The sequence below is a fragment of the Theropithecus gelada genome, chromosome X (assembly GCF_003255815.1).
Source record: "Theropithecus gelada isolate Dixy chromosome X, Tgel_1.0, whole genome shotgun sequence".
Lineage (NCBI taxonomy): Eukaryota > Metazoa > Chordata > Mammalia > Primates > Cercopithecidae > Theropithecus > Theropithecus gelada.
Genome location: NC_037689.1, coordinates 59427489 through 59444329, shown reverse-complemented (window position 1 = coordinate 59444329; position 16841 = coordinate 59427489). Strand labels below are relative to the sequence as shown.

At 32.6% G+C, this 16841-nt stretch overlaps 1 pseudogene; it reads left to right on the top strand.

Moving 5' to 3' along the window:
* The first annotated feature begins 11016 nt into the window (after positions 1-11016).
* LOC112616584 lies at positions 11017-11405 on the top strand (annotated as a pseudogene).
* Positions 11406-16841: the final 5436 nt, after the last annotated feature.

The window sequence follows — 16841 nt, the reverse complement described above, 5'->3', positions numbered from 1 at the left end:
ACATTTCTTATTAGAATGTATTTCACTAAGTGTGTAGAATCAGAGTATGTGTTCTTATTTTAATGTGGGTTCATCCACATCTTCAGAGTATTTCTTTAATCTTTTTGTGTTTAATTTAATTTTTTTGAGTATTTAAAGTATTTACAAGTTCAAAACTCAATATTAAGTGAAAAGTAGTAGTCTTGCTTCAATTTTACTCCATCACTCTGTACCTATCCACCAAATGTATAATCAATATTTTAATTAGCATCTTGTTTTCTCACTTTTTTAGCATTTACATTATATCCTGTAATTCACTCCATATCAGCTAAAAAATAATATCTTCATTCCTTTTATTAACATTCTACTTTGAGGTAGTTATTGAATTACATGTAGAGACAATAAATAATCAGAGAAATCCTATATATGTTTTACCTAGTTTCCCCCAATGGTAACATTTTGCATAACTATTTTATGTTGTCATGACAAAAAATAGAAATTGATACACTCTATCTATTCATGTTTCACCAGTGTTGCACACAGTCATTGAGTGTCTGTGTGTTTATTTCATACTGTGAAATTTTATCACATGTCACATGTAGATTCATGTGACCACTGCCACAGTCAGGATATAGGATAATTTTATCACCGCAAGAATCTCTCATGTTTTGTTCTCATAACCACATTCACATCCTTCTCCCTAGACCTTCGCAAACTCTGGAAACCACGAATCTGTTCTTCATTAATATTATTTTGTCTTTTTAAGAATGCTGTATACACAGAATCCTATGGTATGAAACATTTGCAGATTTGCATTTTTTCCACTTGGTATAATTCCCCTAAGACCCCACCAAAACTGGAAGCAGCTTAGATGTGTGGCTTTCACAGAGAGGAATGGAAGGGGCAAGTAAATACAGCAGCTTCAACAGAAACATCCAGGTACTCTCATTGGGACTAATCAAGGAAACAACTTGACCCACAGAGAATGGAGAAAAATAAAGCAAGATGACAGCCCACCCAGGAGCGACATGGAACCAAGGGAACCTCTCAGAGGGAGGGGAGGGCTGCTATCTTTGCTGTTTGGGCAACTTAGCCATTCCAGCCTGTGGGCTTTGGAAAGGTCAAGCCAACCAGTGCATAAGCAGTTCCCCAGCACAGCACAGGTGCTCTACAAAGGCATGGCCAGACTGCTTCTTTAAGCAGATGCCCATATGAGAAAGATATAGGCCCTAGAAGAGGAAAAACAATCTTAAAACATATGAATTAAGTAGGAGGAATCACTCTAACTGATATTGAATCTCACTATATAGCTATACTATTGAAGACAATGTAATATTGTTAGACGAATAGACACATAGATCAATGGAAAATAAAAAAAAATAAAACAGAGAAAACAAATACAGATTCACACAAATGTGCTGGACTGATTTTTGACGAAGATGAAAAAGCAATTAAATAGGAAAAAAGACACCCTTCTAAACAAATGATATTGAAGCAACTGGGTACACATTAACCAGAAAAAAAGATAAACTTTGACATCACTCTCACGTCTTATATAATACTTAACCCAAAGTGGATTGTAAACTTAACTATAAGATATAAAACTATGCAATTTTTAGAAAAAAAAACTTAGAGGAAAATTGTTAAGATCTAGGGCTAGGCAAGTGGTTCGTAGACTTGACACCAAAAACATGACCCATAAAATGAAAAACAAAATGATAAATTGGAAATCAAAACTGAAAATATTTGCTGTGTGAAAGTCCTCATAAGGAGGATGAAAATACAAGCAATGAAGAGATAAAATATTTGCAACCTAAATATCTGATAAGAAATTTATATCTAGACTATATAAAGGCATCTTTGTAAAAACATAGTAAACATAAGCAAAAAAAAATCCAATTAAAATGGGCAAAATGTTTGATGGGACATCTCACTGAAAAAAAGACAGGGAAGCCTGATACATAGGAGTGATTTTCAACATCATTAGCCATTAGGAAAATACACATTAAAACTAGAATTAAATAGTACTAAAAACTTATTAAAATGACTAAAACAAAAAAATGTGACAAGTGGCAAGGACGCAGAGAAACTGCATCCTATATGTATTGCTGATGGGAATGTAAAATTGAACACTATAAAACAGTTTGACAATTTCTTATAAAACTAAAAATTTAATTACCATATGGCACAACGATTGAACTTTTTGACCTTTATCCCAGAGAATGGCTATATTTTTGTTTACAAAAAATTATACACTAATGCTCAAGCAGCTTTATTTATAATATTCAAAATTGGAAATGACTCAGCTGTTATAAGATATGTGATGAGCTAAACCATCCATTTCATAGAATACTGCTTACCAATGGACTAGTGATGGACACAAAACTAATCACAAGGGCATTATGCTGTGTGAAAGAGCTCATCTCGAAAGGTAACATAAAGTATGATCCCATTTTCAGAACAATTTTGAAGAGAGAAAATTAAAGAGATGGAGAACAGATTTGTGATTGCCAGAGCTTATGGGGGAGAAGTAGAAAGATGGCTCTGGTCTTAAGTTGGTAGCACAATAGATACTTGTGATAGAACTGTTCTATATCTCCACATTGATAATGATCATACAAATCAGCAAATGTTATGAAATTGCATAGAACTAAATATATGCACACAAAATAGTGCACGTAAAACTGGTAAAACCTGAATAAGTTTGGTGAATTGTATAAATGTTAATTGACACCGTACTATACGAAAAATGTTATCATTGGTTATCACTGAAACTGGGTGGTAATTTTACTTGAAATTTATCTGTGTTGTTTCTTTCTACTGAATGTGAATTTAAAATTACTTCAAAATTAAAAACTAAAAAGATTCAGCACTGTTAGCGTCTTTCTTTAAACATTTTATATAGATATATATGTACATATAAGTGTGTGTATACACACATACATATATATTTAAGTAAATGTATAATAAGCATTGATTTCCCCATTTATGAAGTTTAATAAGTTAAAACTCTGTGAGTAAAGTAGCATTATTTATTAAAATCATAGATTTTTCATGTCATGTTGGTCAAACTGTCATTCTGTATGCCGTACAGCATTTCCAAAACAAATCATGGTAAGCCATATTTTACCTCCTCTTTTCCCCTGTCAATATGGATACATCAGCAAAAGTTATACAGTTTAAAAACTTTCAGTTCTCCAGCTTTCTTTTCTCAATTCTAAATCTAAGATTGAGCTAGAATATTTAGCAGTTCAACATTTTCTGATTTCTTGTTACCTGAGTGACCAACCGGGAAATAAAAGTGAGATGAAATGAAACTGAAAGATAATTGAAGTTTCCTCTGTTCTCCTGTCAGTTTGAGAGAATATTTAAATAATGTATTGTTAAATATTGTATTGTTTATTGAGAAATAAAAGTGAGATGAAATTAAACTGCAAGATAATTTCTCTTGTTCTTCTGTCAATTTGTGGGAATATTTAAATACTAAAATATTTCAAGCAAATGAAGCTGTTATTCTTAGCTCTTCTGTCCAAAGCATCACTTTGTATAATTTCTCATTAATTAAATATTGTATGGTTTACACTGATTACAACTATATGCACTTATTAGTTTATTTTTTCAAAAACAAACACAAATTTTACTCTCCTCAATATATCTACTATATCACATTATTATTTTCTTACCACACTGAAATGCAATACTCCTAAGAATCATCCTAAACCATGGTAGCTACATCTGTTAGTGATATAAAGGAAGAAGTGCACAGGGATAATGATAACCAAAAGTAAAAAATACAGTTATTCTCTTCTGAAACTAAGGGTATACAAGATGGAGCTAAGATATAGAACCACCTGTGTGCTACAATAGAGACATTCTAATGGTTCTCAAATACTTTCTTTCTACCAGATGCATACTGCAGAGTAGAATCTAAAATGTTCATAATGCTCACAAATAAGGAGCAGACTTTTAAAGTGCATTTCAAGGAACACTCATTTTATTTTATAAGATGTGAATAAGTATCCTGCACACACACACACACACACACACACTCTCACATATACATAGACACACACATATATACATATAAATGTATATATGTATATATCTGATAAAATTTATGTATATGTAGTATAAAATAACTGAAAAGTATCAGGATGCAAGAGTGTAAAGTATTGCAGAACTTCAAAGAGATTATGAACAGTAGTTATCTGAGGGAAGAATTAATCTTCAAACATATTTGAATAAAGAATTCTCCGCCTTTTAAATGCATAAAATCTACATAACATTTCCTAACTAATTCTGTGAAGCTAATATAAGTGATTCCAAATGAGGTAATAAGATAACAAGAAAGGAGAACTGCAGAACAATATCACAAATCTAAGAGCACATTTTAAAAAGAATATACATCATGAAAAAGTAGGATTTATTAATGGAATACAGGAATGATTCAACACAAACAAAATAATTGTAACACACTGCATTAATAGAATGAAGAGGGGGAAGCACATAACTATTACAATTGATGCAAAAAAAGCATTTGACAAAGCCCATCATCTTTTTCTGAAATAAAATATCCAACAAACTAGGAATCGAAGAAAATTTCTTCAACTTAATAAAAGGCATGTAAGAAAAATATACAGCTAACATCATACTTATGGTGAAAGACTAAAAATTTTTCTGTAAGATCAAAACAAAAAAAGGATTTTTTTCCACTTCTCTTCAATATTGTACTAGAAGTCATGGCCAGAGAAATTAGATAACAATAAAAGTAAAAAGTATCCAGATTGGGGAATAAAGATTAGAATTCTCTTTATTCATAGATGACATGATCTTATATATAGAATGCCACAAGTAATCCATAAAAACTATTATATTTAAGAAATTAATTCAGAAAAGTTGCAGCATACATCAACATACAAAATCAGCTGTATTTTTATGCATTAGCAGTCTTAAAGTGAAATTAAGAAAACAATTGTATTTGCAATAACATCAAAGAGAATAAAACACTTAGAAATAAATTTAGCTAAGGAGATACAACTCTTGTATACTTAAAACTGTAGAACAAGGTTGAGAGAAATTAAGGAGTAGATAAATAAGTGAAAAGATATCTCATATTCATGCATTGAAAAACAATATTGTTAAGATAGCAATACAGCACACATTGATGTAGAGATTCCATGCAATAGCTATCAAAGTTTCAACTGCCTTTTTTGAAGAAATGACAAGCTCACCTTACAACTAATACAGAATTTCAAGAGAACATGAATAGCCAAAACAGCCTTGAAAAATAATAAAGTTGGAGGACTCTACATTTTCCCATTAAAAAAAATACAGAAAAAAGGAAGTACACCAAGCTGAGGAAAAATGATACAACATGGAAACTCACTTCTATAGAAAAAAAATAAAACCAGCTTTTTAAGAATATATACATATTATATATACATTTATATAACATATATCAATCTATTGGATGTATTAATTAGATTCATTGTACATATAAATTGAAGACAAGATATTATATTTGAGTATTATACATCTAATACTATATATGTATTATATATAACTTCTTGCTTTCAATTTATACATTCATATGAATTTATAAATAGGTATATATGTGTGCATATATGTGTATGAGTCAATAAATATGCATATATAAACAGATGACTACTGTAAAGATAAGCTAAATAATAGCAAATAAAATAATGTGGAAAGGTCTTATATTTTATGTGAAGAAAAACTGTGATAACCCCATATAGACATTGGAAATTAACAATAAGTATTACAAAGGCCGGAGAAAAAGCTAAAAAATGCAAATATTTAGGCATGAAAAACAGATGAAAGAGTATTTGAAAAAATATTTAATTCAGTCATAAAGAGGAAAATAAGCAGAAATAGACAAAAACAAAGGGACCAAGTTGAAAACAAATGAGTAATTGTAAATGTGAATCCAAACATATCAATATCAATAATGACATTTAAATATTAATGGAATAAATCCTCCAATATAAAAGTTGAGATGAATAAAACTCATTAAAAAGCTGCAGCCAACTTTATGTTGTGATAGGTTGAAGAAAAATAGATGGATATATATAAAAAATAGCATCTTAAGTAAGAACAAAAAGACTGGAGTCACTATATTATAATCAGATAAGTTAAACTTGAAGTGTAGGAGTATTAACATAAACAGAGACATTTCATGATTTTATGGCAAATATGAAAATTTATCAGTGAGATGTAGCAATTGTAAATATGCATGTGCATTATAAATGGCATTCCAAATACATAAAGCAACACTTAACAGAAATAAAGATAGAAGTATATAATTCCATGAGTATGCAGGGAAATTTTACCTGCATTCATAGTAAGGCTGCACTCAACAACTGAAGAATAAACTTCTATTAAGTGCATATGGCAAGTACACCAAAAATGGATCATAAGCTAGGCCTTAAACAAGTTTTAGTACATTTTAAAATAACTGTAATCGTATTGACTATGTTCTCTTGCAATAATTGTATTGAATTAGAAATCGATGACAATAATATTTCTAAGAAGTTGTTCTGTACAGGAAATGAGCAAGAGGAAAGGAAAAGACACACATAATACTTTTAAGGGTAAGCAGTCTTTATCCCAAGTATATGGCAATACAGATACAATAAGCAAATCATATAATACACAAATCATATAATAAGCAAACTGCAATGAGAAGGGGAGAAGGGAAAAATTATATATATATATACACATATATATACACACACACACACACACATATATATATATATATTTTTTTTTTTACACTCACCACATGATTGAAGATTCATCACCAGACCGAGAAGGAACAGCCTGGGCTCCAGAGTCAGCCTCTCCACTCACCAGACTGTGGAGGATTCATCACTATACTGGGAAGCAACAGCCCGGGCTCCAGAGTTGGTCACCTGTCCTTGCACAGATGAGGAGAGGTCTCACGAAGCTTTGGTGCAGTCTGGGACCCTAGCTCCTCTTTGTGTCATGAGTTGTTTGGCGTGAGGCCCAGTCACAAGGGCCCTTCACGACTGGGCATAAGGAACACAAAAAAGTTAACTTGTTTTTGAGATTGTCTGTTGTTTTTCAATAACTAACATACAGGAACAGATTGAAATAGAGATTTCTCTGAAACGGTGCTGGATGAACGCCTCAAAGGGCTCACACAACCTGTTCCAGGACTTGGTGACCATTGTTTGTGGCCATGTTCAATTGAGTTCAAATTTAATATTCAACTTTTCCTCTACAGAAGTATAAATTTCAAATACCTAAAAATTAAACAATACACTTTAACAATACACTTGAAATTATTCATGGTTCAAAAGTTCAAAGAAGAAAAGGTACCCGCATAACAAGGCATCTGGTTAGTCTCGTTAATATTCTTATAGTAGGAGATCTGACATTATGTGCCTCCTGCTGTGTTGCAAGAGGGGTACTGATACATGATGTACGTAATATATTTGACCCCAAATATGAATCATAAGCACCCTTAGAAGTAAATATTTGGCCGGGTGCCATGGTTCACACCTGTAATCCCAGCACTTTGGGAGGCAGAGGCAGGTGGATCACCTGAGGTCAGGAGTTTGAGACCAACCTGGCCAACATGGTGAAACCCTGTATCTACTAAAAATACAAAAATTAGCTGGCTGTGGTGGCGGGTACCTGTAATCCCAGCTACTTGGGAGGCCGAGGCAGGAGAATTGCTTGAACCCAGGAGACAGAGTGAAACCTGAGCTAAGATAGTGCCATTGCACTCCAGCCTGGGTGACAAACGTGAAACTCCGTCTCAAAAAACGACAAAAAAAAAGTAAATATTTATGTCAGTCCAGTATATGCAGTTTCTATAAATTAAAAAAGCCTGGTTATAGCAAAAATTATTTCAATGAAACAGACACACACACACACTAAACACACACACACCACACACACAAGAAAAAGAAATCATTCTACTTCAACAGAAACTAAAAAGACACAAACAAATAAAATGGGTAAAATTTTATAGAATTATAATGTAACAAACATTAAAAAGCTGCAATCTCTTTTGAGATTAACGTGTATAAATTTGCATATATTCATGAATCAGAGTATTTGCATAACATGCAATTATTTTTAATTTTCAAATGTATAATAATATTGAGGTTATGCAGAAAAACGTTTATTAAAAATGTCTACTAGAAGTAGACAAAACTTGAACTGTTTAGGGGTGAAGTGGGATGATGCTGCTAATTCAAAATATATTCTTAACAAAAATATGTTTGAATATGACTATATATGTGTTTGAACTAGAGAGACAAAAATCAAATCTAAAATAACATCTGGTGACTCAACTCGAATACTACAAGGATTTAATTGTAGTATATATCCTCCTTGAAATAGGCACTATGTTGTTCAAAATAAAAAAAGTTAACAATAACACATCTTCTTATAAAGAATACCCTACTCCAACATAGCTGTGAAAGTAAACTCTCCTGAGTATTTTTAAAAAGAGAAATTACCAATACAACATAAAAAATAACCACGAACAAGAGAGAAAGGGATAACCACTTTAATTTTTTTAATGTGTCTGGCAACACTTTATATCAAAATTTAGCCAGAAAGTAATCTAGGAAACCCCAGACATTCATTCCTTGCAGAAATATTAAATAAAGAACTAGAGGTGCATAAAATATCTTTGTAAGTGCCCTGATAAGCTATGAAAGAACTATAGCAATCAAGCAAATGCTCCTTGGCTCTAAAAGCTGTCTTTAAAATAGTAAGAAACTTTATGTCTGAGATCATTTTCTTGGGCTGTTGTAACAAAATACCACAGACTGTGTGGCTTAGAAAACAGAAACTGGTTTTCTCATTTTACGGAGGCTGAGGAGTCCCAGATTAAGGTACCAGCAGGGTTGGTGTCTGGTGAAGGTTCCCCGCTTTTGTTGCAGATCGTCGCCTTCTTGCTGTGTGTTCACATGGCTTTTCTTAGTGCAAAAAAGGGGAGAGGAAATAAGGCAGGGAGGGACAGAAAGAGAAAAAGAGAAAGCACTCTGGTGTCCATTCCTATAACGACTCTAATTCTACCAGATTACATATCAAATAAGAAACACTAGACAGTAACCCAAAGGCATTAAAAAAAAAAAAAGAGTTCTCCAGTAGAGGTAAATACATAGAAAAATATAAAAATAAGTATCGTGTAATTATTTATAACTCCACTTTTTATTCCTCTACACAATTTTAAAGACAAAAGTACAAAAATGATTATATATCTATGTTAATGAGTACCCAGTGTACAAAGATGTAATTTGTGACATCAGTAACATAAAAATTGATTTAACATAAATACAATGAATCGATAACAACAACAACAAAAAAAACCCCAAAGGATTAGAGTTCTCAAATGCATTTGAAGTAAAGTTGATATCAATTTAAAATGGGCCATTATAACTATAACATGTTATATGTAATCCTTATGGTAACCACAAAAAATATATATAGTTGTTGTTGGTTTTTTTTTTTTTTTTTTTTTTTGAGACGGAATCTCACTCTGTCACCCAGGCTGGAGTGCAGTGGCGCCATCTCAGCTCACTGCAAGCTCCTCCTCCTGGGTTCACGCCACTCTCCTGCCTCAGCCTCCCAAGTAGCTGGGACCACAGGCGCCTGCTACCACGCCTGGCTAATTTTTTTTTTTCTTTTCTTTTTTTGTATTTTTAGTAGAGACGGGGTGTCAGCGTGTTAACCAGGATGGTCTCCATCTCCTGACCTCATGATCTGCCTGCCTCGGCTTCCCAAAGTGCTGGGATTACAGGCATGAGCTACCGTGTCCAACCAATATAGCATTTTTGTTTGCTTGTTTTTTGTTTTTGTTTTTGTTTTGAGACGGAGTCTCGCTCTGTCGCCCAGGCTGGAGTGCAGTGAAGCGATCTGGGCCCACTGCAAACTCCACCTCTTGGGTTCACGCTATTCTCCTGCTTCAGCCTCCCGAGTAGCTGTGACTACAGGCGCCCGCCACCACCCCCGGCTAATTTTTAGTAGAGACGGGGTTTCACCGTGTTAGACAGGATGGTCTCAATCTCCTGACCTCGTGATCCACCCACCTCGGCCTCCCAAAGTGCTGGGATTACAGGTGTGAGTCACCGCACCCGGCCCAATATAGAATATTTTTTAAGTGAGAAGGTAATCATAATGTGTCATTACAAAAAATCAAACATAAAGGCAGTAATGGAAAAAAATGAGGAAGAAATAAATATAAGGCATACAGAAAACAAAATGGCAGAAGTACTTTCCTATCAATAATTACTTTATATATAAATGGACTAAATTCCCCAAATAAAAAAAAATAGATAAACCGAAAGGATAAAAACAAAACAAAAAGATTGAACTATATGCTGTCTACAAGAAGCTCGCTTTATATATAATCACACTCATAGTTTGAAAACAACAGGATGGAAAAAGATATTCTATGAAAATACTAACCAAATGAGAGGAGAGGTGGCTACAGTAATATCAGACAAAACGGGATTTACATTAAAAGCTGTAACAAGAGACAAAGAAAGACATAACATAATGATAAAATAGTTCGCTAAAAAGATTTAATAATTATAAACATGTATGAACCAAAAATTTAACCCTAAATACATGAAGCAACCATTGACAGAATTAGAATGAGAAGTAGACAGTTCTATAATAATACGAGACCTCAGTACTCCACTTTCAATAATGAATAGAACAACCAAACAGAAGTTTAATAAGAAAAGAGAGAGAGGAGCTGGGGAAGGAGGGTGACCCGCGAGGCTCGGCCCAGACAACGCGGCAGCGATGTCCGCGAGCCAGGCCAGTGCCGCGGCGGAAGCGGCGGGGCCTCGCGCGTGGCAGGGCGGCCTGGGCTTTGGCCTCCTTCCGGTTCCCTGCAAGCCGTCCCGCCGCCAGTGCGAGAGCAGCAGCAGAGGCGGAGGCTCCAGCGCGTCTCTCTCTTCGCCGCTCAGCCTGAGCCAGGGTAGGCCAGGCGGCCCGGTTGTCTGGAGGGGGATCCGCTGCCCGAGAATGGGAATTCTCTTCACCAGAATATGGAGACTGTTCAATCAGGAGCACAAAGTTCTCATTGTTGGGCTGGGTAATTCAGAGAAAACTACCATCCTTTACCAATTTTTGTAATAGTTGCTGTGGACAGTACAGACAGAGAGAGGATTTCTGTAACTAGAGAAGAACTCTACAAAATGTTAGCACATGAGGGCCTAAGAAAAGCTGGATTGCTGACTTTTGCTAATGAACAAGATGTTAAAGAATGCATGACTGTAGGATAATTCTCTCAGTTTTTGAAGCTAACCTCTATTAAAGATCACCAGTGGCATATCTAGGCATGCTGTGCTCTAACTGGCGAGGGATTGTGGCAAGGACATGAATAGATGATGTCACGACTTAAGATTAGATGATCTCTACTGACCTCTTCTCATGGACTTTGTATAAATAAAGTGCTGGACTTTACCTGAAAGCTGCAAAAGTTAAAGGTTTAGATATATTATAATGAACTGATTTAAACATTTGCTGTAAGAAGAAAAATTAGGAACACTTATTTGAAAACAAAAATGAAGTCTCACCTTCCAATGTGCTTTCTCATTAGTTTTTTCCAAAGAAAGTAATTAAAGCTGTGACTGACATTTTTCTCATAATGAATCTTCTCAGGACGTTGTGGAGCCTGTGGTAAGTACAAAGGGCGAGGAAGACATTTTGAATTTTAAGAGCTTTGTTATCAGTAGTTGAATGTTGTTTTCTTCTTGTTCCATTAAGTCAAAATACAAATCAACACAGATATTCAGTTTCCAATATTTTAAAATGTAATGTTGCTTATGAAAAGTATTTTACTTAGGGTTGTGTGTGTAATGTGTATATACCTCAAGTTCAAGTTAATGGCTTTGATTTATGTTCTAAAGAAAAACAACACAAGCATAAATAATATCCTTAGTTATAAACATAATGAAATAAGTATTGGCATTGGTATTAAATGCCATCTTACACGTTCTCCCTATGTTCTCTGTATTGTACTAACCAACCTCTCAAATCATGGAGCTGCTTGTTTAAAAAAAAAAAAAAAAAAAAAAAAACAATGGAAAGGAAAAGGCATGACATTGTGTATGGACTTTTTGTTGTTGACCAAAATTGCACAGATGGAAACATGTAATTCAACAGAGTGGGATAGCTATCAGATTCTTGGCTTAGTATTACTAATGGGCAGGATTGTACAATGAGCAACTATCAGATTATTCCTTTCAATGGTTCTTATGGCATCTAAATTACTGAATAAGTTATTAATCCATTAATCAGTGAATCATAAATTATGACTAAAATTATCAAATGAATTCTCATCATCAATTGAAAACTGTTACATGAAACATATCCACCCAGAAAAGTAACATTCTAGAAATACTATTAAACAACTTAGCTCTACAATTTTTAAGTATTAAATTATATGTCAAGCAGTTAAAGTGAATTTCAGAGTAAAAGTAAGGCATGTTTCTGAGCAACATTGATAATTTCTTAATTTGCAAATTTCTTCTTATTTTGGTACTTGGAATATAGTGTGAGACTTTTTATTTCTAAATTCGTTGTATACTTTATTACATAAATGCATATTTTGACAATTATAAAATGCAAGTGTTTTTGAATGATTTTAGGAATTTGGCTTAAAAATAAAATAAAACAGAGTTAGAACAACGCTGTAGACTAATGTACATATATAGAATACTCCACATAACAACAGCAGAATAATTTTTTTTCTGAAATAAACACAGAACATGTTAGTACACAAACTAGTCTTGATAAATTAAAAAGACTGAAATCATACAACATATGACAGTGGAACAAAACAATAAATCAATAGCAGATGGAAAACTGTAAAATACCCAAATATATAGAAACTAAACAATACACTGTTAAATAACCAATGAATTAATACAAATAAGAGAAATTGGAAATATCTTGAGACAAAAGACCATGAAAACATAACATATTGAAACCCATGGGATTTAGCAAAAGCAAAGCAAAACAGAAAATTAATAACTCCAAACAATTACAATAAAAGGCAAAAAAGTCCTCAAATTAAAAATCTAATTCTATACCTTAAGAATGTAGAATGAAAAAAGTAACCTTAAAGTCCACAGAAGGAAATGAAAAAGATTAGAGTAGTGGTAAATAGCATAGAGAATACAAAATCAGTAAAGAAAATCAATGAAATGAAGAGCTAATTCTTCAAAAAATGAGCAGAATTTACAAATTTCTAGCAGAATTGATTAAGAAAAAAAGAGACAAGGCTCAACCGAAACAAAAAATGAAATAGGACACAGCTACCTTTTGACAGAAATAAAAAGGATTATAAGAGTGTACTATGAACAACTGTACACCAGTGAACTAGATAATCTAAATGAAATAGATGAATTCATAGAAACATACAACATACAACATATCAAGAATCTGTTATAAAGAAATTGAAATTTTGAATAGAACTGTAATTAATAAGGACAACATCAGGAGTTATTATATATAAAGTGAACTAACAATAAAAAATTCCCACAGTGGAAAGTTAAAAACAAAATGGTTTCATTGATAAATTTTAACAAACTTTTACAAAATGTTTAATGGAAATTCTCAAACTCTTCCAAAAAAAGTAAGAAAAGAAAAACTTTCTAACTCATTCTATTAGGCCAACATTACCCAGATAACAAAGCCAGACAAAAACACTAGAAGAAAAGAAAACTACAGACCCATCCCCTTATGAGTATTAGTGTAAAATCATGACTAAAGCACTTGCTAAATGAATTATCAGCATATTAAAAGAATTAAACATCAAGGCCAAGTGGAATTTATTTCCGGAATGCAAGGAAGGCTCAATATTCAAAACTCATTCACTGTAATAACACCATATTAACAGAGTAAAAGAGAAAAAACCCATAATTATCTAAATTGATGCAGAAAAATCATTTGACATAATTCTACACTTTGCATGGTAAGCTATTTAAACAAATTCAAAATAAAAGGAAGTAATTACCTCAACATAATAAAAATCATATATGAAAAACATATGGCTAACATCATATATAATGATAAATAAGTGAAACCTTTTCCTGTAAGGTAAAGACTAAGACAAGAATATTCACTTTCAACACTTGTATTCATTATAGTACTGGAAGTCCTAAACAGAGTAATTAGGCAATAAAAGATTTAAAAGGCATCCAGTACATTCTTCTGTCAAGCTTACCTAGTTTATATATAGAACTAAACACTTATCTAATTAAAATGAATTAATCATTTTTTCTATTCATTAAAAGAGGTTCCTAAAAAGAACTATGTTCAAGAGAAAATTATTCCTACCCAATTCAAGAGCTAATGAAAATACAAAGCTTTTGATTTCACTCCTTTGAGCTGTCAAAAGTGACAGAATGATGAGGCATATAATTGACAAACAGCATCAAACTGTACTCTGAAATAAAACTGACTGTTCCCTGGAATATACATAAATTAGTGTTTGATACTACACAGAATAAATTCGGTAATGAAAAAGGCATTCCAAAAATCATAACAGTGAAAACACTTATGGAAAATGCCTGTCAAATTTGCAATTAGGATTGCACATCCTCCTTGAAATACATGAAATTCACAATTGTGCTTAAAATATAGCAAATTGTTTTTCTTAATTGAAGTAAGGTACCAAATTGAAATAGCAAGAGAAAGGTGCCAAACTGAAATAGCCAATTTCAGATTGTGAGTTCCTAGCAATATGAAAGTAGAAATGAAGGGAATGGAAACATAATTTAAAAAGAGGGTTCATGAAGTTTACACATTAACCAAAACTGGCAACATTTAGTCTTCAAAATTAAATACAAATTTATTCAAACAGCTCTACTATGAGACACAATATTTTTGCTGAAGTCTACTGTAAAAATAATTTTCTATTAAATATATATTGATATAACTTTTCATATTCAAAGACTATACCATTTTCAAAAGTATTCTGGCAAAAATACAGTTTTTTCCTAAGGAAAGCACAGTCATATAGAGGTGATAATATGCCATATCTCTCAAATGCCAAGAATTTTTAAAATCTCATGAAATTTCTGAAGTAGAAAAAAGTTACCTGCCAAATTTGAATTATCAAATTGGTTTAATTGACTAAACTACCCCAAACAGGAATGTTGCGAGAAAAATTTAGACAGAATATGAGGGATTCTGTAATGTTAAGTAAAATACCTGCGCAAGTAGAGAACATAATTGTAGTGGAAACATTTGTCAGTGATGGGATTTTAAATGTGTACTCCACTCATCTGAAATATTAAAATTCAAAAATTATAAATATGTGAAGCTTCAACCTTAAACTAGTAGAGAGAGTACAAATTAAACGCATAGTAAATAGAAGAAATGAAATAATGTGGATCATTATGGTAACCAATAAAATAGAAAACAGGAAAAAATGGTATAGAAAATCAATGAAACCAAAAGCTATTTTTAAGATCAATAAATCTGATCAAATTATAGCAAGACTGATCAGAGAAAAAATGCATATGATATAACTTACCAATATCAGGGAGTGAGAAGATAGCAAGAAAATAAAAATATTAAAAATATAAGATAATATGATGAACACATTTCTGCCAAAAATGACAACTTACATGAAATAGGCAGATTATTTGAAAGACACAAACTAACAAGGCAAATCAGAAGAAATAGATAAAGTGAATAGCACTATATTTACAAGAGATATTAAATTTGTAGTTAATTCTCCAAAATACTTCCACTCTTATTTCATTTAACATTATGATCTCCAGTTCCATTTATATTGTTGCAAATGACTGAATCTCATTCTTATTTGTAATTAAATAGTACTCTATTGTGAATCTTTACCATATTTTATTTATCCATTCACCTTGCTTTATTTTGATGAACACATACATTACTTGCAAATCTTCGCTATTGTAAGCAGTCTTGCAACAAACATAGAAGTGCAGATATCTCTTTGATATACTGATTTTCTTGTTTGGGAGTACAGCCATGAGATTGCTGGATTATATACTAGCACAATTTTTAGTTCTTTGAGTAACCTCCAAACTTTTCTCCATAGTAGTTGTATTAATTTACCTTCCCACCAACGGTGTAGAAGGGATTTTTTTTTTTTCTCCACTTCCTCATCAGCATTTGTTATTGCCTGATTTTTAGATATAAACCATTTTAACTGGGGTAAGAAAATATTTTATTTTAGTTTTGATTTGCATCTCTCTGATAATCAATGATGTTGCTCCCCTTTTCATATGCCTGTTTGTCATTTGTATGTCTTCTTTTAAGAAATGTCCATTGAAATATTTTGCCCATATTTGATCACATTATTCAATTGTTTCCTATAGAGTTGTTGGAGCTCCTTATATATTCTGGATACTTATTCGTTATTAGATGGTAGTTTATCAATATTTTCTCCCATTCTGTGGATTGTCTCCTCACTTTGTTGATTGTATCCTTTACTATGTGGAAGCTTTTCACTCGATGTGATACCAATTGTCTATTTTTGTTTGGTTGCCTGTATTTATGGGGTATTGCTCAAGAAACTTTTGCCCATACCAGTGTCTTGGAGATTTTCCCTCATGTTTTCTTGTAGTGGTTTCATTGTTTGGGGTCTTAGATTTAAATATTTAATCCATTTTGATTCGATTTTTCTATATGGAGATAGATAGGGATTGAGTTTCAGTCTTCTGCATATGGATATCCAGTTTTCCCAACACTATTTACTAAAGAGACTGTCCTTTTCCCAGTGTATATTCTTGGCACTTTTGTCAAAAACAAGTGCACTGTAGGTGTATGGATTTATTTCTGGGTTTTCTGTTCAGTTA